At 46.5% G+C, this 25,850-nt stretch overlaps 1 long non-coding RNA gene across 1 annotated transcript in view; it reads left to right on the plus strand.

The window, feature by feature from the left end:
* The first annotated feature begins 1,126 nt into the window (after positions 1 to 1,126).
* The window catches only part of LOC120928518, a 30,902-nt gene continuing 6,178 nt past the window's right edge, over positions 1,127 to 25,850 (plus strand). The window contains exons 1-2 of the long non-coding RNA XR_005747200.1: positions 1,127 to 1,370; positions 1,470 to 1,560. This is a non-coding gene — a long non-coding RNA (uncharacterized LOC120928518). The remainder of the gene's footprint in view (positions 1,371 to 1,469; positions 1,561 to 25,850) is intronic.

A 25,850-nucleotide genomic window follows, 5' to 3' on the forward strand; every position in this document is an offset into this window, starting at 1 on the left:
CCGCGTCGATTTTGAAATTTCCTACGTCGTTTGCGTACGCCGATTCACGAACACGCTTGTCGCAAGTCCCGCTCACGTCGCAACCACTGACGTCCTATTGACGTCAGTGGGAGCAATGCACGCCGGGAAATTCCCCGGACGACGCATGCGTATTTAAATCGGCGCGGGAGCGCGCCTGATTTAAATATGACACTCCCCTAGCCGCGGAATTTGAATTCCGCTGGGGGAGTTATGATCCGCCGTTTGGAGGTAAGTGTGTTGTGAATTTGACACTTTCCTCACAAACTTGCGAGGGCGGATCTTAAAACACATAGGTTACACGGATCTAAAGATCCGCTAACCTTTGTGAATCTGGCCCTATAAATTTTGCACAAACCAATCGATAAACGCTTATTGCGATATTTTTTTTTTTTTTTTTTTACTTTATCGCTATCCAGGGCTACATGAGAGAATTCCCCTCACTTCCTGTCCTGCTGACAATGGTTTCACCAGAGAGGAAGTGATGCAAAATCTGCAACACGGACACAGACAGATATCCACTTCCTCTACTCCACTAAAAAAAACATTTTTATTTCTCTGTGTGGCTGTTGCAGAGCTGGACATACACTTTAAAGCCCAAAATAATAGCTCTGGACTCTGATTCAGAAAGAGACATGCCACAGCTCTGTAGAGAGACCACTGCTTCAGGGGGACAGGGAGTAGGTTTTTACTATTTAGGTTGTTGCTGCTTTTTAAATAAAAAAAATGGAAAGACTTATATTAAAAAAAATTATGCATCTTTCATGGACTCAGCTGATTTCAGCTCAATGTTTAATTAGGCGTCTAACTTTATATAAATCAATAATGGATCAGGGTGGTGAAACTTGGTTTCAAGAACAACTTCTTTATGAAGGAATGAATTGTGGTGAAATAGGATGATCTCACCTTTCTTGGTCGATTCTTCATTGACTTATATCTCCAGCCAGGAGTGAGAGAAGGTCCCATAATTTCAGCTGTTTCACAATTGTAGACCCTGTGATGATAAAAATGACATTATAACGATTCTACCATTATTGTGGACCCGTAAATAAAGTATTAAATGGCAATACATATCTCTAATTGTCAGCTATAATTTCTCTCCCTCTGTTTCCTCTAGGTGGTTTTGGCATCACACACCTCCACTGATAAACCGCTGGCTGTCAAAATCCTAATCAAGAACCGGAAAGACTACAAAGATGCCCTCAACGAGAGCCACATACTGAAGGAAGTTTGTGCCAGCCCATTCTGCATTCGTGCATATGGTACCTTCCAGACAAATATAAGTGACTCTACCTTTTATAAATTTTGTGAAAGAGGTTGGTGTTAAATGGTTATCCTCTCAGAGTACAACTGTAAGTGACCCCTACCTTTCTCACAATCCACCCAAAGCTGCATAGTGATTTAAAAAGTGAATCATTTCTATAACCTGGGTCTTTCTTTCCTCTGCACAGGCTGCACATTTTTTGTTATGGAATACCTGAGTGGTGGAGACCTGGAGAACTTCTAAAAGGAAAGGGCACCATTAACTATTGAGATGATAAGGTAAGGCAGTGGGGTGCTATGATAATAGGAATGGGGGTATAACATAGTACTGTATATAGAGCACATCAATGTGTAGTCTTGTTCTAGATATAAGATGGATAAGACAATGGGGTACCCTGACAATAGGGATGGGGGTAGTATATAGTACTGTATATAGATCAAATAACATATGAGATTTTCCAAGATATAAGTTAGGTAAGACAATAGGGTACCATCATAATAGGGATGAAGGTAGAACATAGTACAGTACATATAGGTAGATTCACAAAGAGTTAGGCCGGCTTATCTACAGATAAGCCAACCTAACTCTGAATCTAAGCCGGCCTATGTTTAAGTGTATTCTCAAACAGAGATACACTTAAACATACCTAAGATAGGCTGGCTTGCGCCATTCTATCTTAGGTTGCAATGTTTCTTTTGGTTGCTAGATGGCGCTTATATTGCGGCTGGCCTAGATTATGTAAATGAGGGGATACACCGATTCCCGACGATTTACGAGCGTACGCCGGGCCTACACCGTCGAGTTACGTCGTTTCCGTACGCGATAGGCCGCCTAAAGTTATTCCACCTATGAGGTGGAATAACAATGTTAAGTATAGCCGCCGTTCCCGCTGCGAGGTTCGAATTTTTTACGTTGTTTCCGCAAGTCGTCCGCGAATCGGGATTTACGTAGTTTACGTACGCGTCGAAATCAATAGGCCCGTACGGCCTACTTAGCCGCAATGCGCACTGGGAAATGTAGTCGCCCGGCGCATGCGCAGTGTAAAAAACATCAAAAAAAGTGAGGTCAAGCCTCATTTCAATACTACACGCCCCCCTCCCAGTCATTTGAATTAGGCGCGCTTACGCCCGCTCGTTTTAGGCTACGCCGCCGAAAATTTGAAGGTAAGTGGTTTGAGAATCACTTCTAACCTAAATAATTTACGGCGGAGTAGCCTAAACAAAGTAGGCTAGGCCGTCCTAATTTTAGGCGCCCCTACGTGAATCTACCCAATAGATTACATCAAAGCGAAGGCTTGTCCTAGGTACGAGATTGTGGCAGGAAGGTCTGACTTTCAGTACATCTGTCCTACCAAAGCTCTGCCCATACATGTACACCCACAAACCGAGCAGTCGTCCCAGGCACCAGACATAATAGCAAGCTTCTAGTGAGACTGATTTTGGACAATAAAGTTAGTTTGCAAACGTAAAACTTTTTCGTAGTTTTGGATCGAGTGGGAAAGCTTTTTTAATGTTTTCTGTTTAGGCCTTACATACACTTTAAGAGAGACTGTATAATTTCATTAAATCGAATCTGAACACTTTTACTATCACAAAAAAAAGCTATTCGTGAGAATTCACAAACATATTTGTTAAATATTCATCAGCAATGTCAAATATCCCTATAAAACGCTTCTATGTATTGTGCTAAATTCTGCCATTATCAGTGGCCACCTGTCCATACGGGGCGCAGGGGTGCCCCCCCTAATCCATGCGCTCAGCCCCAAATCTACATGCAGGCCACCAATTGGCCAGGGTGTCTTGGACCCACTTCCTGTTCAACCGGGAGGAGAAAAAATGGCCCGGAGTGAGGAGCAGCATCCATACCCCAGATCCTCCTGATCGCCACCTTCCACGGGGGGGGGGGGGGGTGATCACCACCTTCCCATCCGTCTACCCAATGTAAGTTTTAGGTATGTCACCTCCATTGTCCTCCTGTCCTATCAAGTTCAAGTAAAGCAACTTAACTCAAATGTAGACCTACATTTCTTCATAGATGCAAGATTAAAGCCCTGTACACACGATTGGGTTTCCCAGCGGACTTTTTACAGCCGGGAAAGCCGAGAACCTGCTCGGTTCAGTCCTTCCCCTACACACGGCCGGTTTTCTTAACAGGAAAACTGTGATGGAGCTTTGGCCGGGAATCCCGGCCGTGTGTTTGCTCCATCGCAGTTTTTCCCATAGGACAACTGCCAAAAACAGCCGGACAAGAGTCGGCCGGATTTCCCAGCGGGAAAAAAGAGAACTGGTTCTCTTTTTTTGTCCGACGGATTTTGGGCAGTTTTTTCATCTGAAAAACTGCGAGGAGCATACACACGGCTGGGATTCCCGGCTAAAAGCTCTCCTTACAGTTTTCCCATCGATAAAACTGATCGTGTGTACAAGGCTTAAGAGATTATGTAAGTGATACACCCTTGGGACGAAGGTTTTTTGGGAGGGGCCCCCCTTATGTGCTAAGACCTTTCTAGGTGGAGGTACCAAAGATTTAAGAACTAGATTCCCAGTACCAGTAGCAGCAGCCTCAGACCATAACACTCCCATCACCATGCTTGACTGTAGGCACGACATATTCATATACTGTGTGGGGCTTCCTCTCAAAAAACCTTATCCTTTGGTACGCCCAGGGCTTTTTTTTCTAGGTGCAGGAGCTCAAAAGCTGCTCCCTCCCAAAACAAAATCACACACACACACCCTCCAAACCTCATCACATACCGGTAGTGGGTAATAGTGTGGTCAAATTTAACTAACAGTGGGAGGATCTTAAGGGGCATTTCATACAGATTGCAGTGTTGGGGTGTGGGGAAGTGCAGAGTTTGGGGGTGAGCCAGGGCCATCTTTAAGGCAGGGCAAAAGGGGAAGCTGCCCTGGGCCCATCATTGTTGTGGGGCTCAAAGCAGCTGCCTCATATTTGCCAACTACCCTAGTTTTTCCCTTGAAAACTTTCCTTGAAGTTTTAGTCATGTGCTGTGTCCCGATATCTCAGTGTGAATTTCTGTTAATAATGCTGCTCAGCTCTGCCCTATAGCCATGTACAGATGACTCACCTGCAGACCCTGTGTTTACATGTAAATAACCTGCATTGATATGTAAATATAGACAGCATTATTATGCAAATAGCTGAGGATCAGCAGCATTGATATGTAAATAGCCACAGACTGGCAGTAACCTATAGCACCCAATCAGTGAGCAGTAATAATGTGCAGTAACCTCTAGCAACAAATTACTGAGTGGTAAGGCTGTCCAATAACCTTTAGCAACCAATCAGTGAGCAGTATTGATGTACTGTAATCTCTAGCAAGCAATCGGCAAATAATCAGTGGGCCATAATGTGTGCTGTAACCTCTAGCAACCAGTCAGTGAGTGGTAAGGCAACCAATCGCAATTGTGGCCTGATCTGTTTCAATAAACTGATTTTGAGTCTAGCTGCTATTTATTCAGGCCCGTTGGAACAGGAGAGGCAATGCAAGCAATTGCTTGGGGCCCCGAGCTGGAAGGGGGCCCCCAACTATGGTGCCCACGTACATTGTCCCAGAATAAAAAGAACACTGGGAACATTCAGGAAATCATGGGACTGAGCCACCATAGCTTTGGCTCTGGCTCCGCCTCCACCTGACTATACACCAAATCACTGGTTGCTATAGCCGCCTAGCGTCTGGCAACCAGTGACGTCACTGCCCTGCTTGAAGGTGGAGGAGGATTTCACTTCCTTCTCCTGTGCGCTAGTGCTTAGGGGTTTGAATCTGCTCGAGACCCGATCAAATAGTGGCAGCCCTGTAGCACCAATCCTCCTCTCCCTTACTGTCTGCTTTCACAGCTTTGACCAATAAGGGAAGGGGGCACGTATTTCTCCCCGTCTCCACCCTCCCCCTTGTGCAGAGCCCGGGATCGTCTGAACACACTTGGTGAAGGGAGAGAAGTTTCAGCATACAGCATGGAGAACACAGACAGAGACAGCTGTGACAGACAGCCCAGAGCTGCAGACATCAGAGCTGTGCAGGAATTCTTCCTCCTCATCTTACTGTGAGTCCCCCCCCCCCTCCTCCCCCTCTGGGGCTGCTGTGTGTGTATAATGACTTTCTGCATCTGTTCACAGTCACACACTATTCACCTTCTGGGGGGGGGGACTGCAGTCTTCCTGGCCAGTGCTCTTTTTTTTCTATTAGAGGGGGTGAGCAAGGTCCTCACATCACCCCCCCTGCAGTTATCCAAGCTAGGGGTCTTTTTTAACTGGTGGGGGAGGGAGGGGAGTTCCTATTTTCCTGGATGGGGGTCCCCTAATATCACCCCCTGCAATCCTCATAACTGGAGGGGGAAGAGAGGGGGATTCCTTTATTAGGGACCCTTCTTATCACCCCCCCCCCACACACACACACACACACAGTCCTCCTAGCTGGGGGTCTTGTTTATCTAGAGGCAGTGTGTCCATAAGGGCGCCAACCCCCTCTCTCCAGCCACCCCCTCTATCAGACAGGGGGGGCACAGTAGGAGCATTTGATGGAACAGTGACAGCGTTTGTCAGTGTAGGGATCACAGGTAGGTTAGTGTAGGGATCAGGTAGGTTGGTGTAGGGATCAGGTAGGTTAGTGTAGGGATCAGGTAGGTTAGTGTAGGGATCACAGGTAGGTTAGTGTAGGGATCAGGTAGGTTGGTGTAGGGATCAGGTAGGTTAGTGTAGGGATCAGGTAGGTTAGTGTAGGGATCACAGGTAGGTTAGTGTAGGGATCACAGGTAGGTTAGTGTAGGGATCAGGTAGGTCAGTGTACGGATCAGGTAGGTCAGTGTAGGGATCAGGTAGGTTAGTGTAGGGATCACAGGTAGGTTAGTGTAGGGATCAGGTAGGTTAGTGTAGGGATCAGGTAGGTTAGTGTAGGGATCAGGTAGGTTAGTGTAGGGATCACAGGTAGGTTAGTGTAGGGATCAGGTAGGTCAGTGTACGGATCAGGTAGGTCAGTGTAGGGATCAGGTAGGTTAGTGTAGGGATCAGGTAGGTTAGTGTAGGGATCAGGTAGGTCAGTGTAGGGATCAGGTAGGTTAGTGTAGGGATCAGGTAGGTCAGTGTAGGGGTCAGGTAGGTCAGTGTAGGGATCAGGTAGGTTAGTGTAGGGGTCAGGTAGGTTAGTGTAGGGATCAGGTAGGTCAGTGTAGGGATCAGGTAGGTTAGTGTAGGGATCAGGTAGGTCAGTGTAGGGATCAGGTAGGTCAGTGTAGGGATCAGGTAGGTTAGTGTAGGGATCAGGTAGGTCAGTGTAGGGATCAGGTAGGTTAGTGTAGGGATCAGGTAGGTCAGTGTAGGGGTCAGGTAGGTCATGCTGGCATCTTTATGCTTCCCACATTGCTTTTATTTATATTTTACCATTTTGTGATCACTTTTTTTGGCTATATTTACACTGATTTGAAAGATATGTTTATAAATAAAATTCATTGGTTGATCTACACCATATGCAGCCCTCTTTTATATGTCATGCTATGCTGGGGCACTAGTGATTCATCTTGCCCCACCATCACCCCTTCCATCCACCCGGCTGTTGGTTTTCTACTTGCTGTGGTTCTGCGCTGTGCGTGCAGGGGGGGGGGGGCCTCCATGTCCATTTTGCTTGGGGCCCCCTAATTCCTTCAAACGGCCCTGTATTTATTGTACGTCTCAGAGCAGGTAGAGAGCAAAATTTAATGGGGGGGGGGGGAGAAAATGTTTGCCCAGGGTCCAGTCAATATTGAAGACGGCCCTGGGGAGAGCTACATAGAGAGTGCACAGCCGCTTACCTCTGCATCCCCCATCCACATCTCACTTTCACATTTCTTCAGCTGCCACTTGTAAACACAGGAGTTGGACTTGTGTTTACAAATTATAGTGGTAGGCAGGGAGCGGAGGGCTTGAGCCAGAGGTGGGCCAAAGTTCCAGCTGAAAAAAAGCCCTGGGTGCGCCCCCAAAAAGGCATCTTTAGGTCTAGGCCTGTTAATACTGCCATGTCACCCAATCCAATGCTGTGGGAAGATGTTGTCAAGGCAACAACACAAAATTAGGCGAGGCTCCATTATAATGTATACTGTACAAAAATGTATAATGAAGACAAATAGGTAGATTCACGTAGATGGGCCTAACTTTAGGTTGGCCTAGCCTAGTGTTTTTAGGCTACACCGCCATAAATTAACTAGGCTAGTACTGATTTTCAAACCACTTACCTGCTAATCTACGGCGGCGTAGCCTAAACCGAACGGGCGTAAGGGCGCCTAATTCAAATTACTAGGAGGGGGGCATGTAGTATGGAAATGAGGCTTGACCTCACGTTTTTTGACGTTTTTGCGTACTGCGCATGCGTCGGGCGCCTACATTTCCCAGGGCGCATTGCGGCTAAGTACGCCGTACGGGCCTATTGATTTTGACGCGGACGTAAACAACGTAAATCCCGATTCGCGGACGACTTGCGCAAATGACGTCAAAAATTCAAACCTCGCGGCGGGAACGGCGGCCATACTTAACATTGTTATTCCACCTCATAGATGGAATAACTTTAGGCGGCCTATCCCTTACGGAAACGACGTAATGCGTAATGTGTAGGCCTAGCGTTCGTTCGTGAATCGGCGTATCCCCTCATTTACATAATCTACGACGGCCGCAATGGAAGCGCCATCTAGCGGCCAACAGAAACATTGCAAGCTAAGATAGAACGGCGCAAGCCGGCCTATCTTAGCTTTGTTTAAGTGTATCTCTGTTTGAGAATACACTTAAACAAACGCCGGCGTAGATTCAGAGTTAGTTTGGCTTATCTACTGATAAGCCGGCCTAAGGCCCCATACACACGAGAGGATCCATCCGCTGAAAAATCTCAGCGGATCGGTTTCAGCGGATAGATCCCCTGGTGTGTACGTTCCAGCGGATATTTATCCGCGGATATTTCCGAATTCCAGCAGATAAAAATTTGTAGACATGTCTACAAATCTATCCGCTGGAATCGGAACCAGCGGATCGATCCGGTGGTCTGTACAGACTCACCGGATCGATCCGTCCGAACCCATCCCTCACATGCGTCGTAATGATTCGACGCATGCGTGGATATCCTTATATGACAGCGTCGCGGCATTTGATCACCTCTGAGGTTTTTATTTTTTATGCTATAAAAAAGCAATATTTTTTACTTTTTGCTATAATAAATATCCCCCAAAAATATATAAAAAACTATTTTTTTCCTCTGTTTTGGCCAGTACGTATTCTTCTACATATTTTTGGTAAAAAAAAAACGCAATAAGCGTATATTGATTGGTTTGCGCAAATGTTATAGCGGCTACAAAATAGGGGATAGATTTATAGCATTTTTTTTTATTCATTTTTTTTACTAGTAATGGCGGCGATCAGAGATTTTTATCGTGACTGCGATTATTGTGGCGGACATATCGGACACTTTTGACACTATTTTGGGACTATTTATATTTTATACAGCGAACAGTGCTATAAAAGTGCACTGATTACTGTGTAACTGTAACTGACAGGGAAGGGGTTAACACTAGGGGGCGATCAAGGGGTTAAATGTGTAGACTAGGGAGTGATTCTAACTGTAGGGGGAGGGGACTGACTGGGGGAGGTGACCGATCGGTGTCCCTATGTACAAGGGACACACCATCGGTCTCCTCTCCCTGACAGGACGTGGATCTGTGTGTTTACACATACAGATCCACGCTCCCGCTCAGTTACTGGGCAATCGTGGGTGCCCGGTGGACATCGTGGCTGCCGGGCACGCGTATCGGGTTCCCAGTGACGCGGCAGGTGCGCGCGATCGCCGCCTGTGGTGTGCGCCCGCCCCGTAGTGGCTCAGGAAGGCGAAGACGTCATATGACGTCCCCCCAGAACGAGAGGCTTATCGTCCCGTCGTCATTTGACGGCGGGCGGTAGGCTACTGGTTAAAGGAGAATTAACCAAAAAAAAAGGTAATTAAATCCACAAGGGCTTTTTTTTTTTTTTTACCACTACTATTCCTTTATATTGGCTTTTAAATTTTACAAATGCAGCAATTTAGAAATTGGATGAAAGGTTTAGCACTGGGAAACACTTTTTGAAAGATAAAGTGCATTTTATATACAACTATATAGATCAGACCAAAATGAGGGGGAAAGAGGGACAGAGGGACATTGCTCCAAATCAGGGACAGTCCTTCGTAATCAGGGACAGTTGGCAGCTATGGTTGGGGGTACTTGGAGTTGAAAAACACTGCTGTACTGTATATAAAAATTGAAGTGTGTACAATTTTGTGTAATATTTCATTAGGCCACTAGGTGTCAGTAGCTGCATGTTAAACTACCCAGGAATGCTAGCAGAAGCAACTGTATGCACAGATATTTGGATTGAAGGGTTAGTTGATACTAGGCATGCATAAATGTTTACTTATTTTTTTGTATGAGTTAAGCTGCAATTAAGAATGAATTTTAACGCAATTTATATAGCACATTTATATAGCACCCTAAAGCATTAAAGCAATGCAGCTCCAAAGTATGGTAATGCGCTACTACAACCTATGGTGCACTGTATTCTCAAAAGTGGTGACCGTCTGCTTTTTTGGGGGGTTTTACCACTTTGGTGTGTTGCCAGACCAGTCATGTAATTGGACTGCCTTAACGCAACGCACATTAACAAGCAAAAAACACATTGACGCAGGTGCATATATGCACTGCACTGGAAAACTATGAAGCCAGCGGGTATCAGTTTTTTTTGGGGGGGGGGGGGTTGTGCAGGGGGGATTTAGAGATAGACGGGATTTGAACTGAGTGGGGATGGCGGACAAAGATTTCTGCTGGGAGGGTGGATTTGTACTGGGAGGAGGGGGGATTTATGGGGTAAGCATGCAGATTAGTGCTCAATTTCTTTGGGGAGGGAGGGCATTTTTGCTGACACATAATGCTCATACCTCTTTGGGGGGGGGGGGCATGGTTTGGCATGCTCAACCTGGGCTCTAAATAACCTTGGTGGAGAGAGAGTGAGAAAGTCTCAGCCACATGTTCTGTCCATGCTACCAGTGGCACCCCATCCATTAAGGGTGCACGGGCGCCGTCCCCCCTATCAATGTGTCTGGCCCTCGTGCAGGGCACCGAGTGCATGAATTCCAATAGGGGGGGGGGTTTTGAAGCATGTGATTAGAGCAGGAGGCTCTAATAAGATTCAAAATGGCAAAATGGGGTGGGTTTGGGGGCAAAGAACACTGCAAACCAAGCCCATCAAGTTGACAATAGCAAATGAATATTGGCAATTTTCACATTGGATCTCCTCCACGTCAATCAGGAAGCGGGTCATGACCCGTTTCCTGATTGTTCCGAAAGGAGAAGCGTTCCGATTGGCCGAAAAGGTGGAGGGAGGAGATGGAAGCTGCCGAGCAGGGGAAGGGGAAACCGCCCGTGAGGCCCTTCAGAGGAGAGTGAAGGGGAAGCCGCCTGCCATAGATGGGGCAAGTGCTCCGGACCCGACCGACCGGACCAGCCGCCGCTGCATACTACTAATACCAGATCAGAAGGGACCATTATTGCCATACAATTAGGACTGGGTTCCAGGCTAGTTAGGTTAGGCTAGTTGGGTAATGGCTGGAGGATCTCCTTATCACTGCAGATCTTCTTGCCTTTTGGTCCCCGGCACAAAGACGCATCATCCTCATGGGCCCCTGCAATGGGACTTTGTTGGAACATTCATCTGTAAATATCTTTATTGATAATTATTTACACAGTGTAACCTTGGATTATGAGCATAATCCATTCCAGGAGAATTCTTGTGATCCAAAGCACTCGCATATCAAAGCGAGTTTCCCAATAGAGGTCAATGGAAACGAAGATAAATAGTTTTGCATTGACTTCTAGGGTATGCAATACCGCACGTGGCCAGGGGGTGGAGGGGGTGCCGGAGAGCCTCGGAAATACTCGGGGATAGCTCGGCTCATCTCGGAAAGGCTTGAAAACACTTGGGAATGGAGTCTTTGCGAGTGTTTCTGAACTGTTCCTAGTGTCACCGGCGCCACCACACCTCTGGCCAAATGCCATACTGCACACCCCATTAGCTTTAATTCTCGCAAACTGAGTCAGGATTATTTAAAAAAAAGTTGCTCGTCTTTCGAAACTCATTTTAACCATGTTACTCGTAAGCCAAGGTTCCAATGTACCTGGGTATATGTGCACAATTCCACCAGGATTCCTATCAGGCCAGTAAGTTCAGAACAGCAGGGACCACCCATGTTGTCAGCATGCAGGTATCAGGAAAACTTATGGAAGTTCAAAGCCAGATCTCAAAGTAAACCAGGGTAGACAGCCATAGCGTGGCATTGGGCCAAGGTAAGAGACAATAGCAAGGTTCATAGACTAGTCCAGTGATGGCGAACCTTGGCACCCCAGATGTTTTGGAACTACATTTCCCATGATGCTCAGCTACACTGCAGATTGTATGAGCATCATGGGAAAAGTAGTTCCAAAACATCTGGGGTGCCAAGGTTCGCCATCACTGGACTAGTCTATGGTCAGCAACGAGTGGGCAGTGCGGTACCAAATTATATACTGTATATGATCATAGTCAAAGATAAAACCAAGACATTGGATAATCAAAGCTGCACGTGGCACCTAATTATTTTTCCCTAGGTGCCCAAGTCTAAACTTCCACCCCACCAAAGAAAAAACATTTACAGCTCAGGTTGAGCCAGTAGTGTATTTAGGTTTTGTGCTGCCCTAGGCCTGACTAAACTTGTGCACCCCTTAATTTAAATATGACCCACCCCTTCCTGTCAAGGCCACACCCCTTTCTGTTTAAGACCCGCCCTGAACTTTTCAAGTGGGGACACTAGTTCTTAGGGCCGTTGGGGGATTGAATTCCCTTAATTTGCATAGATTTCCTCTAACTTCCTGTTTGGCTATGGGGCAGGACATGAAGGGAAATCTCTGCAATGGGACAGGGATGGTAAAACATAAACTGACAGGGGCTATAACCCTCCCTTACTCTATCCAAAATGAAAAAAAAGGTGTTGCCTATAGTTCTACTTTAAGCACAAATTTCTGATAATTTTATGGAGAGGACTAAGAAAATATAACCATGCCAATGGTGCAACAGAAAACCTAGAACAGTGAGGAAGGTTTGAGGTCCAGGATGATAGGACAGTCAAAATTAAACGCCGCTTGCGTTACACTAACATTGTAGCGCAAGCCGGCGGGGACTCTTTCCGTGCTGCCCCCCTGCAAAGTGCTGTCCTAGACCTGGGCCTTGTTGGCCTAAGCCAGGATACTGCGTTGGGTTGAGCATAAACACCCTAAGACAGGGGTGTCCAAACTTTTTTCAGAGGGCCATATTTGATGAAGTGAACATGCTTGAGGGCCGACCATTTTGCCTGACATACTTTATACCATTAAAATTCTGTCTAAGTGTATTCCTCTGAGCACTAATACACTGCCCAACAAGAATTCTCTCACCTTTGTGGCTGTGTGTGGTGAAGAGATGAGCTTGGCGTATTTTTTGGATGTATACCGTATTTATCGGCTTAAAACACGCACCTTTACTTTAACCACTTGTCCCCCGAGGACGTCACATGACGTCCTCGACTGTGCGGTGATATCTGAATCATGGGTGCAGCCACAGGCATCATTCAGATATCACCGTCTTCAGCCGGCGATTCTGTGCACGATAAGAATGATCAAAGCGGCAGTTTCGCTGCTTGACCGCTCTTAAAGGCAGCGGGAGGGCTCGCCCCCCCCCCTCCCGCCGCCATCCGGTGCTTCTCCGGGCTCTACCGTGCCATCGGGGGCCTGTAGAACGAATTGGCCGGCGCTGGCTGGGAAGCATAGAGATGCTATGCTATGACCGTCGAAGGCCCGGGCGCGACATTATGACGTCACGCCCGGGTACCCGGAAGTAAACAAAGCCGCAATCACGGCTGTCGGCATGGGATCGGTAAAAATGTTTTCACGATCTCATGCTTGTAAGCCTGGAGGAGAGATGTGGGGTCTTATTGACCCCACATCTTTCCATAAAGAGGACCTGTCACACACTATTCCTATTACAAGGGATGTTTACATTCCTTGTAATAGGAATAAAAGTGATAAAAAAAAAAAAGGGTAAAAAAAAAAAATTTAAAACGCCCCTGTCCCCGGTAGCTCGCGCTCAGAAGCGAACACGCATGTACGTTCCTCCCACATATGTAAACGCCGTTCAAACCACATGTGAGGTATCGTTGCATGCGTTAGAGCGTGTGCAACAATTCTAGCACTAGACCTCCTCTGTAACTCGAAAATAGTAACCCTTTAAAAAATCTTAAAGCGTCGCCTATGGAGATTTTTAAGTACCAAAGTTTGGCGCCATTCCATGAGTGTGCGCAATTTTAAAGCATGACATGTTAGGTATCTATTTACTCGACGTAACATCATCTTTCACATTATACAAAAAAATTAGGCTAACTTTACTGTTTTGTTATTTTTTAATTCATGAAACCGTTTTTTTCCCAAAAAAAGCCGTTTGAAAAATTATTGCGCAAATACTGTGCGAGAAATAGAGTTGCAATGACTGCCATTTTATTCCCTAGGGTGTCTGCTAAAAAAAAATATATAATATTTGGGGGTTCTGATTTATTTTCTAGCAAAAAAATGTGATTTTTACATGAAGAAGAGAAGTGCCAAAATAGGCCTGGTGGACAAGTGGTTAACCACTTCCATACCAGGCACTTACGCACCTTCCCGCCCAAGCCAATTTTCAGCTTTCAGCACTGTTGCACTTTGAATGGCAATTGCGCGGTCATGCGACGTGGCTCCCAAACAAAATTGGGGTCCTTTTTTTCCCACAAATAGAGCTTTCTTTTGGTGGTATTTGATCACCTCTGCGATTTTTTTTTTGCGCAACAACTAAAAAAAGACTGAAAATTTTGAAAAAAAATACGTTTTTATTTTTTTCTGTTAATTTTTTTGTAAATAAGTAAGTTTTCTCTTTCAATTACGGGCACTGATATGGCGGCACTGATTGGCACCGATGAGATGGCACTGATGGACATCGATGAGGTAGTACTGACGGACACAGATGAGGTGGCACTGATTGGCGGCGCTGGTATGCGGCACTGATTGGCACACATAGGCGGCACTTATGGGCACACATAGGCAGCACTGATGGGCACACATAGGCAGCACTGATGGGCACACATAGGTGGCACTGATGGGCACTCATGGGCGGCACTCATGGGCGGCACTGGGCACTCATAGGCGGCACAGATGGGCACTCATAGGCGGCACTTATGGGTGGCACTGATGGATACTTATGGGTGGCACAGATGGGCACTGATAGGTAGGCACTGGGCATGGATGGGCACTATGGGGTGGCACTGATGGACACTGTGGGGTGGTGTTGATGGACACTGTGGGGTGGTGTTGATGGACACTGTGGGGTGGCACTGATGGACACTGTGGGGTGGTGTTGATGGACACTGGGGTGGCACTGATGGACACTGTGGGGTGGTGTTGATGGACACTGGGGTGGTACTGATGTACACTGTGGGGCAGCACTGATCTACCCATGTTGCCAGTCAGTGCCCATTTGTGGGCACTGATTGGCATCTTTTTTTTTTGTCCAATGGCAGCGCAGGAGATGGGCCTACCTTTTACACAGGACGCTGTGTAAACAGGAAATACTCCTGTATCCTTTACGGCGCTCATCCCCTCCAAGGCACCCAGCATTTATGTCTTTTGTAGCCCCCGGCGCTCGGGGATTAGTTGGGGGCCACAAAAGATATATATGTCAAAATTACCAGGCTGGCCGTCCGAAACCAGAACGTGGGCCGCAATTGGTCCGCAGGCCGGTCTTTGCACATACCTGCCCTAATATCTACTATGGATAGGTAGGAAGAGGTTAACCTTGGGATAACCAGAAATATAGATGCACAATGAAATGGGAATCTAAATGGTTAATGATATGTGAGCTAGTGGTGACTTCATTACTGGTTCCTTTCAATGAATCATTACAGGAAAGGCCTGACTTTAGGCTTCTGCTTCCTATACTAATTACACTAGAAGCATATATGATTACAGAGGAGAAAAGGGATCCGTCCCGCGTCCGGAGTCTTGCTAATGTTACACTTTCTGTGATTAGTTTATTTTATTTTCTAGAAAATGTGGCAATGTGTCACCCTGACTGCTGCACTTTCATCATCTAATGCTAAACTCTTATAGAAATGAAACACATTTTTATCTAAATTGGGTAGATACAGTAACAAGCCCATTTAAGAAAAAAAAAGCAACCCATTCTTTAACCACTTAAGACCTGGACAAAAATGCAGGTAAAGGACCCGGCCAGGTTTTGCGATTCGGCACTGCGTCGCTTTAACTGATAATTGCGTGGTCGTGCGACGTGGCTCCCAAACAAAATTGGCGTCCTTTTTTTCCCACAAATAGAGCTTTCTTTTGGTGGTATTTGATCACCTCTGCAGTTTTTATTTTTTGCGCTGTAAACAAAAATAGAGCAACAATTTTGAAAAAAATGCAATATTTTTTCCTTTTTGCTATAATAAATCTCCCCCAAAAATATATAAAAAAACATTTTTTTTCCTCAGTTTAGGCCGATACGTATTCTTCTACATATTTTTGGTAAAAAAAATCGCAATAAGCGTTTATCAATTGGTTTGCGCAAAATGTAAAGTGTTTACAAAATAGGGGATAGTTTTATTGCTTTTTTATTAATAATTTATTTTTTACTACTAATGGCGGCGATCAGCGATTTTTTTTTTTTTCGGACCGCGACATTAGGGCGGACACATCGGACAATTTTGACACATTTTTGGGACAATTGTCATTTTCACAGCAAAAAATGCTATAAAAATGCATTGTTTACTGTGAAAATGACAATTGCAGTTTGAGAGTTAACCACTAGAGGGCGCTGAAGGGGTTAAGTGTGACCTCATATGTGTTTCTAACTGTAGGGGGGCGGAGCTGGACGTGTGACATCATTGATCGTGTTTCCCTATATCAGGGAACGCATGATCAATGACAGCGCCACAGTGAAGAACGGGGAAGCTGTGTTTACACACAGCTCTCCTCGTTCTTCAGCTCCGGGGACCGATCGCGGGACTCCGGCGGCGATAGGGTCCGCGGGTCCCGCAGTCACGGAGCTTCGGACCAGGTCGCGGGCGCGCACCCATGACCCAAGGCTGGGCACTTAAAGAGGACGTGCAGGTACGTGAGTGTGCCCAGCCGTGCCATTCTGCCGATGTATATGTGCAGGAGGCGGTCCTTAAGTGGTTAAAAAAAAAAAGTCTACTGTTTCAGTGCACTTCTCAGGATGAAGTAAAATAGTTTTTGGTGTGTGGCCGCTGGTTTTACTCTTTAACTGCTTCAGTACCCGCCACTTTTACACCCTTCCTGCCCAGGCCAATTTTCAGCTTCCAGCACTATCTCACTTTGAATGATAATTGCGCAGTCATGCAACGCTGTACCCATGTGAAATTTTTATAATTTTTTCACACAAATAGAGCTTTCTTATAGTGGTATTTAATGACTTGCTGTCCGCCATATAGCAGAATGACAGCGGCAAAGTGGTTGTGATATCCTGACCAGACGTCATATAATGTGATTAGGATATCACAGCCGGCACGTGCCCACGGGGGCGCGCAGGGCAACAATCAGAGGTGCTGACACACAGCAACTCCGACGTGGTATGAAACCTCTGACAGAGGCTTCTTACCACGTGATAAGCTGTGACCAATCACAGCTGATCATTGCGTGAACCAGGAAGTGTCGGTAAACAGCTTGGTTCACACTGACAGGGAGAGACGATCAGCGGCTCTCCCTGTCTTGGGGGGGGTCTGTGCTGATAATGAGCACATTGATTATCAGCACAGCTCCCATCAAAATGTGCCAATCAGTGCCCAACACCTGCCAGCCTGCCCCCTAAAAAATTCCTGTCAGTGCCCACAACAGTGCCGATCAGTGCCCAAAAAAGTGCCAATAAGTGCCCTATCAGTAATGCCTATCAGTGCCCCATCATAGTGCCACTCAGTAATGCCTGTCAGTAGCTCCTCATCAATGCTGCCAGTGCCGCCTATCAGTGCCACCTATCAGTGCCCAGCTGTGCTGTCAGGTGGCAGCAGTGGAGTCGAAGGTTTGGGTGCTCTTCCCCAGCAGCCTATCAGGAGGGGTTTTCCTCGCTGTGCATGCTGGGGGAGGGTATTTATGAGACAGACGTCGTGGCCTTCCAGGCCGGGGTGCGCGTGCCACGCGATGTTCCTGGTTCCGGGACCACGTTGGTCCAGAACATTTAAAGCTGTGGCTGGGCCCCAGTGATCTACTGGGTCCCCAATCCTGAGAAGATCCCAAGCGTTGTTCCCAGTGAGAGGAAGCTGTTTGGTGGGGAGTCCATCTGAGGAGAGCCACGAGAGGCTGGCGATCCAATAGGGTCTTGACAAACCACCGGGGATCAAGGTAACCGGGTACTGAGAGGCTGGACGTTGGTCACCTATCAGTCAATCACCTGCAAACTACCTGAAGGAGATCCAGGCCAAAGTCTTTTGAGGAGGGTTATCTCCGCTATCTCAATCCTAAGGAGGGTCTGTGGCAGAGACGTTTCCCTTACAGTTCCGAGTGATACTCTGGCTGCCAGGTCAGTGAGAGAGGCCTGTCCAGGTAAACTATACCCACTCTGGCTGGAGTGGCGAAGAAGACTAATGCCGCGTACACACGATCATTTTTCGGCATGAAAAAGACGTTTTTAAAAACGTCATTTAAAATGATCGTGTGTGGGCTGCACAAAAAAAAATTCGAACATGCTGCATTTTTTAACGTCGTTTTAAACTATGTCATTTTTCGGGTAGTAAAAAATGATCGTGTGTGGGCTAAAACAACGTTTTAAACCCGGACATGCTCAGAAGCAAGTTATGAGATGGGAGCGCTCGTTCAGGTAAAACTACCGTTCATAATGGAGTAAGCACATTCATCACCCTGTAACAGACAGAAAAGCGCAAATCGTCTTTTACTAACACGGAATCAGCTAAAGCAGCCCAAAGGCGAATAGAACTTCCCCTTCAGAGTGCCGTCATACGTGTTGTACGTCACCGCGCTTTGTTCATCATTTTTTAAAAACAATGGTGTGTGGGCAACGTCGTTTTTAATGATGAAGTTGGAAAAACTTTGTTTTTTGGACATGCTGAAAAACAACGTTTTTCTTCATGCCGAAAAATGATCGTGTGTACGCGGCATCAGTGTTGTTGGAAGCAGGACTGTTTCCCTACTGTTACTCCTGAATCTGCTATTTCTCCTTCTGCTTCACCTCTATTCTTCACCACAAGTTTTATTGTTATTACCCGGCTGGGTAATAAAGAGCACAGAAAAAAGCACCTGTTGTGGACATTCCATTACTACTACCTTCACCATACACCCCTAGACGGCGGAGGAGCCACAAGGTAACATGCCACCCAAAACAAACCAGCAGCTCCTTCGGGGGTAGTGCTACACTTGTATATACACTCACTGGCCACTTTATTAGGTACACCTTGCTAGTCCCGGGTTGGACCCCCTTTTGTCTTCAGAACTGATTTAATTCTTCATAGATTCAACAAGGTGTTGGAAACATTCCTCAGATTTTGGTCCATATTGACATAATACAAATTGAAAGTGAAATTGATATTGACGTCCTTTTTTTCCAACAAATAGAGCTTTCTTTTGGTGGTATTTGATCACCTCTGCGACAATTTTGAAAAAAACGAACACAATTCTAGCAAAAAATAATTTGTAAACGAGTGTCAAAAATAGGCTTGGTCCTTGTAGGCTTGGTCCTTGTAGGCTTGGTCCTCGTAGGCTTGGTCCTCGTAGGCTTGGTCCTTATAGGCTTGGTCCTTAAGGAGTGGATTCACATAGACTTACGACGGGCGTATCAGTAGATACGCCGTCGTAACCTAAATCCCCGCCGTCGCAACTTTAAGCGTATGCTCAAACTGAGATACGCTTAAGGCCCCATACTCACGAGCAAACATGTCTGCTGAAACTGGCCCGCAGGCCAGTTTCAGCAGACATGTTTGGTCGTGTGTGGGCGCGAGCGGGCCGAATTCCAGCAAACATTTGCCCGCCGGGCCTTTTCCCAGCAGACAAATATTCCTGGACTTGTTTTAAAACAGTCCGCTGGAATTCAGCCCGCTCGGACATGTACGGTCGTCAGTACAGACCTACCGTACATGTCCAGGCGCCCGCCGTCCCTCGCATGCGTCGAATGACTTCGACGCATGCGTGGAAGCATTTTAAAGGCGGGCCGCCCACGTCGCCGCGTCATTGTCGCGGCGACACCGCGTCATCGACGCGGCGACACCGCGGACACGCCCCGCGTATTGTTTACGCGCGGACTTCTGTACGATGGTGTGTACAACCATCGTACAGAAGCCCTCTGGCAGACATGTATGGTGGAAACGGTCCGACGGACCGCTTTCACCATACATGTTTGTCCGTGTGTACCCGGCCTAAAGGTTGCTAAGATACGACCGGCATAAGTCTCCTACGTAGTCGTTTCTTAACTGCATATTTACGCTGGCCGCTAGGGGCGTGTACGCTGATTTACGCCTAGAATATGTAAATCAGCTAGATACGCCGATTCACGAACCACGCCCGGCCGTCGCAGTAAAGATACGCCGTTTACGTAAGGGGTTTTCAGGCGTAAAGTTATTCCACCAAATACATGGCGCAGCCAATGTTAAGTATGGCCGTCGAAATGTAAAAATTTTACGTCGTTTGCGTAACTCGTCCGTGAATGGGGCTGGCCGTAATTTACGTTCACGTCGAAAGCATGACGATTTGCCGACGTCATTTGGAGCATGCGTACTGGGAAAGGTCCACGGACGGCGCATGCGCCGTTCATTAAAAACGTCAAATACGTGGGGTCACTAGTATTTTACATAGAACACGCCCCCAACCAGCCTATTTTGAATTAGGCGGGCTTACGCCGGCCCAGTTACACTGCGCCGCCGTAAGTTTCAGCGCAAGTTCTATGTGAATACAGGACTTGCTGCTCAAACTTACCGTGGCGTAGTGTATCTGAGATACGCTACGCCCGCCTAATTCTACCTGAATCTAGGCCTAAGTGGTTATCAGCATCAGGCTTCTCTGCAATAATATGGATAATTTCAAGCAGTTTTTACCACCCCAGCCACATACTCCTTCCACATGCACGGTGTATCACGGCTCCTCAGACCCATACCTTCCCTGTGATAAATTTAGCTGGAGATGATGTTCCAAAAATACTTGTGAATGTGGCTTGACATTGCAAGACCTTAAGAAGAAAGTGTCTCCTTGGTGCTACATATCAAACATGTCACTGCTAATTATACCGTCTGAAAAGCCTTTTTAATTTGCTCTAAACCTCCTTTGTTTTTAACAATATAAATTATTCAAAGTAGAATTCCAACCAATCTTTTATTTATATTTTAAATCCCCAATAACAACCTTATACATATCCTTTAAAGTGGATGTAAACCCCCCCCAAAAAAAATTTTATGTCACAATGTAGAGAATAATAGCTAGATTCACATAGATGGCCGCAACTTTAAGGCGGCGTAGCTTAAGGCATTTAAGCTACGCCGCCGTAAGTTAGCGAGGCAAGTACATGATTCACAATGTACTTGCCTGCTAAGTTACGGCGGCGTAGCCTAAAGCGGGCGGGCGTAAGGGCGCCTAATTCAAATTTGTCAAAGGGGGCGTGTTTTATGATAATGAGGCTTGACCCGTTGTGATTGACGTTTTTTTTCAACTGCGCATGCGCCGTGCGCCTACATTTCCCAGTATGCATTGCGGCTACGTCCGCCGCACGGGCCTATGGATTTCGACGTGAACGTAAACGACGTAAATCCCTATTCACGGACGACTTACGCAAACGACGTAAAAATTTCGAATTTCGACGCGGGAAAGGCGGCCATACTTAACATTACTATTCCATCTATTTGATGGAATAACTTTAGGCCTGTAATGCGTTACGTAAACGGCGTAAATGTACTGCGGCGGCCGGGCGTACATTCGTGAATTGGCGTATCTACTGATTTACATATTCTACGCCGTCCGCAATGGAAGCGCCACCTAGCGGCCAGACTCAATATTGCAACCTAAGATAGGACGGCGCAAGCCGTCGTATCTTAGATATGTTTAAGCGTATCTCTGTTTGAGAATACACTTAAACATAGGTCGGCGCAGATTCAGAGTTAGGTCGGCGTATATACTGATACGCCGACCTAACTCTACCTGAATCTAGCTATAAGATTTCCTATCATCTGTGCCCAGTCTTGCCACACATAGTTAATCCAGCTCTGAGCAATCCTCTTTTATTGTTCAGTGAAAATTAACAGACTTCCAGATAAAAACCTGTCTAAATAAAAAGTCCTTTCCGCCCCCTTGCTTCAAGTGACATACATTACCTCTCACAATGAACTGTGGATCACCCCCCATATTATGATAAACATCCAGGAATGTGCACGTGTCCAAGCTAGTGCACGACATATGTAAAAACCCTGTCACTCGAAGCAAGGGGACGGAAAGGACTTTTTATTTAGACAGGTTTTTATCTGGAAGTCTGTTCATTTTCACTGAACAATAAACGAGGATTGCTCAGAGCTGGATTAACTCTGTGTGGCAAGACTGGGCACAGATGATAGGAAATCTTATTCTCTACATTGTGACATCAAAAAATAAATAAATATTTTTTGGGTTTACATTCACTTTAAAGGTGTCCATATATCACAATTGCATTGACAGTTTTTTAAAGAGTAACCCCACTTTTGTTGAGAAACAAACCTTCCCCTCTGGGTGATCTATGTACAACGCCTTGAAAAAGTATTCACCCCCTTGGCATGTTTCGTGTTTTGTTGCCTCACAACCTGGAATTAACATGGATTGTTTGAGGATTTTGCATCATTTAATTTACAGAACATGCCCCCAACTTTAACCGATTGCCGCCTGCCGGCCATCAAATGACGGCTGGGCGGTGCGGCTCTTGGTCTGGCCGGGCGTCATATGACGTCCTAGGCTTCTCAGCCAACTAGGGGGTGCGCGCACCTGCCGCGTCACTCGGGTACAGATGCGCGTGCCCGGCACCCGCGATTCCCCCTTAACACAGCAGGACCGTCAAACTGTGTGTGTAAATACACAGATCCACGTCCTGTCAGAGAAGAGGGGCCCAGTACAGAGGAACACCGATCGGTCTCCTCCTCTTGTGAGTCCCTTCCCCCTACAGTTAGACTCACTCCCTAGGCATATTTAACCCCTTGATCACCCCCTAGTGTTCCCTGCCAGTCACATTTACACAGTAATCAGTGCATTTTTATAGCACTGATCGCTGTATAAATGTAATTGGTCCCAAAAAAGTGTCCGATACGTCCGCCGCAATATCGCAGTCACAATAAAAATTGCAGATCGCGGTCATTACTACTAAAAAAAATAAAATAATAAAAATGCCATAAATCTATCCCCTATTTTGTAGACGCTATGGGCAAGATTCACAGACGAGATACGCCGGAGTATCTACTGATACTTCGGCGTATTTTCAAATTTGCCGCGTCGTATCTTTATTTGTGATTCACAAACAAGATACGACGGCTTTTGGCTAAGATCCGACAGGCTTACGGCTTCGTACGCCTTTGGATCTTAGGCTGCAATACTTCGGCCGCCGCTGGGTGGAGTTTGCGTCGTTTTCCCGCGTCGGGTATGCAAATGAGCATTTACGGCGATCCACGAAGGTTTTCACATTCGTTACGTCGTCGCTAGTAATTTTTTCCCGTCGCAAAGTTACGGCTGCTTTAACATTGCTTAAATTTAGACGACCCATGTTAAAGTATGGCCGTCGTTCCCGCGTCGAATTTCAATTTTTTTTATTTTTTGCATAAGACGTCCGGGAATACGAAAGTACGTTACGCACGTCGCCGTTCAAAAAAATTACGTCACTTCGCGCAAAGCACGGCGGGAATTTCAAAACGGAGCATGCGCAGTACGTCCGGCCGGGAGCGCGCCTAATTTAAATGGTACACGCCCCATTTGAATTAGGCGGGCTTGCGCCGGACGCCTTTGCGTTACACCGCCGTAAGTTTACAGGCAAGTGCTTTGTGAATCAGGCACTTACGCTAAAAACTTGCGGCGGTGTAACGTAAACGGGATACAATACGCCGCAGCGCAGGTACGTGAATCTGGCCCTATAACTTTTGCACAAACCAATTAATATACGCTTGTTGCGATTTTTTGTTTACCAAAAAATAGCATTTTCTTTGATGGCCAAAAAGTAAAATTTTAGTCTCATCAGACCAGAGCACCTTTCTCCATACATTTTGGGAGTCTCTCGCATGCCTTTTCGCCAACTCAAAATGTGCCATTTTGTTTTTTGCTGAAAGTAATGGCTTTCTTCTGGCCACTCTGCCATAAAGCCCAACTCTATGGAACGTACGGCTTATTGTCGTCCTATGTACAGATACTCCAGTCTCTGCTGTGGAACTCTGCAGCTCCTCCAGGGTTACCTTAGGTTTCTGTGCTGCCTCTCTGATTAATGCCCTCCTTGCTCAGTTCGGAGTTTTGGTGTGCGGCCTTCTCTTGGCAGGTTTGCTGCTGTGCCATGTTCTTTCCATTTGGTTATGATAGATTTGATGGTGCTCCTAGGGATCATCAAAGATTTGGATATTTTTTTAACCTGACTTGTACTTCTCAACAACATTGTCCCTTACTTGTTTGGAGAGTTCCTTGGTCTTCATGGCCGTGTTTGGTTAGTGGCAAGGGTGTTGCTATGTGGCAAAAAGACCAGGGGCTTCAGCCCGAAGTAAAAAAAACCGGGGGGTTGGGTGGTGGTGTTGTATGTGGCGCTGCTTTTTTTTGGGCTGGGCAGTGGGGTTGTGTGACTTACCAGTGCCCGTCAATGCTGACCACTAAACACCCTGCTTGACACTGACCATTACACTGACCTGCCTGACCTACATACACTGACCTGCCTGACCTACATACACTGACCTGTCCTGTCCCACATACACTGACCTACCTGACCTACATACACGGACCTACCTGACCTACATACACTGACCTACCTGACCTACATACACTGACCTACATTATACACTGACCAACATACACTGACCTGCCTGACCTACATACACTGACCTGTGACCTGCCTGACCTACATACACTGATCACTAACCTGCATGACCTACATACCTGTCGTCAGAGAGGAGCCGAGCTGTGGAGAGGAGAGCCACCCGCCCAAGCGGGGAGCGGGGATGTGGCGTTTCTGCCTTCTGGAGCCTGCAGGCTAAGATGGTCATCACGTCCAGCGGCTATGGCATTCGGCCACTTTCGGTCACACTCTGCCACTTTCGGCCGCACTCGCGATCAGATCGGTCCCGGCGCTCAGGGCTAACAATGGAATGCAGCATTTCATAGACTCTGGGCTTTTCTGGGTCACATTCGGGGCTTCACCCCCCCTCACCCCCCCAGCTACCCCCTCCCGATGCCCCTGGTTAGTGGTGCCTCTTGCTTAGGTGTTGCAGCCTCTGAGGCCTTTCAAAAAGGTGTGTCTATGTAATGACAGATCATGGGACACTTATAGGTAGATTCAGTTATAATGCCGCACTTTGCGGCAGCGTAGCTTAAGGAATTTAGGCTACGCCGTCGTAAGTTACCGAGGCAAGTTCATGATTCACAATGTACTTGCCTGCTAAGTTACGTCGGCGTATCCTTAATCGGTGGGCGTAAGGGCGCCTAATTCAAATGTGTTGGGGGGGGGCGTGTTTAATGTTAATGAGGCTTGACCTCGCGTTTTTTACGTTTTTTTTAAACTGCGCATGTGCCGGGTGCCTACATTTCCCAGTGTGCATTGCGGCTAAGTATGCCGCACGGGCCTATTGATTTCAACGTGGACGTAAACTACATAAATCCCGATTCGCGGACGACTTACGCAAACGACGTAAAAAAAATTAAATTTCGCGGCGGGAACGGCGGCCATACTTGACATTACTATTCCACTAGGGCCTAGCTCTAACTTTACGCGGCCTATCTCTTACGTAAACGGCGTAAAAGTACTGCGTCGGCCGGGCGTACGTTCGTGAATCGGCGTATCCCCTCATTTACATATTCTACGCCGACCGCAATGGAAGCGCCACCTAGCGGCCATCCAAAATATTGCAATCTAAGATAGGACGGCGCAAGCCGTCGTATCTTAGATATGTTTAAGCGTATCTCTGTTTGAGCATACGCTTAAACATAGGTCGGCGTAGATTCTGCGTTAGGTCGACTTATCTACTGATAAGCCGGCCTAACTCTACCTGAATCTACCTATTTGATTGCACACAGGTGGACATCATTTCACTAATTATGTGACTTCTGAAGGTAATTGGTTGCACCAGAGCTTTTTATGGGTTTCATAACAGAGGGGGTGAGTACATACGCACATGCCAATTATCCGTTTTTTTTACTTCTGAAAAATAGTTTTATGTATTTATTTTTCTAATTTTACTTCACCAACTTAGACTAGTGTGTTCTGATCCATAACATATAATTCAGATAAAAAAACATTGAACTAAAGGCTGAAATGTAACAAAATAGGTAAAAAG

Source organism: Rana temporaria, chromosome 2, assembly GCF_905171775.1.
Source record: "Rana temporaria chromosome 2, aRanTem1.1, whole genome shotgun sequence".
Lineage (NCBI taxonomy): Eukaryota > Metazoa > Chordata > Amphibia > Anura > Ranidae > Rana > Rana temporaria.